This window comes from Microtus ochrogaster, linkage group LG1 (genome assembly GCF_000317375.1).
Source record: "Microtus ochrogaster isolate Prairie Vole_2 linkage group LG1, MicOch1.0, whole genome shotgun sequence".
NCBI lineage: Eukaryota > Metazoa > Chordata > Mammalia > Rodentia > Cricetidae > Microtus > Microtus ochrogaster.
Genome location: NC_022027.1, coordinates 4,419,068 through 4,419,673, shown reverse-complemented (window position 1 = coordinate 4,419,673; position 606 = coordinate 4,419,068). Strand labels below are relative to the sequence as shown.

At 49.7% G+C, this 606-nt stretch overlaps 1 protein-coding gene across 1 annotated transcript in view; it reads right to left on the bottom strand.

The window, feature by feature from the left end:
• Positions 1-606, bottom strand: part of Fam32a (family with sequence similarity 32 member A) — a 5,809-nt gene that overhangs the window by 4,524 nt on the left and 679 nt on the right. The window lies entirely within an intron of this gene.

Below are 606 nucleotides of genomic sequence, written 5' to 3'. Positions count from 1 at the left end.
AGAGCTAGTTCCAGGACAGGCTCCAAAGCCACAGAGAAACCCTGTCTCGAAAAACAAAAAACAACAACAACAACAACAACAAAAAAAACCAAAAAACAACAACAACAAAAAAAAAAAAGACAGGGTGTTAGGTGCTGTCATCCCAACAAGCACGTCTGAGGTCATCCTTGTCTACAGAATGAGTCTGAGGACAGCCTGGGCTAGAGACAAATGCTGCCTCAAAAACACCCAAAATAACTAGTGTGGTCCAGTGGGCCACAGCATTCCTTTCAGGAACCAGCTGAGGCAGGAGTTCAAGGCCACCTCCCTACCTCCAAACAACTACAAAGCCCATTTGAAGATACAAAGCAAATTGTTATGGAAGCAGACTTTGTGGTACCCTAAGAGCAATGAACGTGGTTAACAGCAGGCGTAAAGTGGTGACACTTGCCTGTCATCCTAGTACACAGGAAAGCTAGGTTAGGCAGGGCCACAAGCCCAGGCTACACGGGGAGTTGGGGAAGGCCTGGGCTACTTCGGGAGTTGGGGAAGGCCTGGACTACTTCGGGAGTTGGGGAAGGCCTGGGCTACTTCGGGAGTTGGGGAAGGCCTGGGCTACTTCGGGAG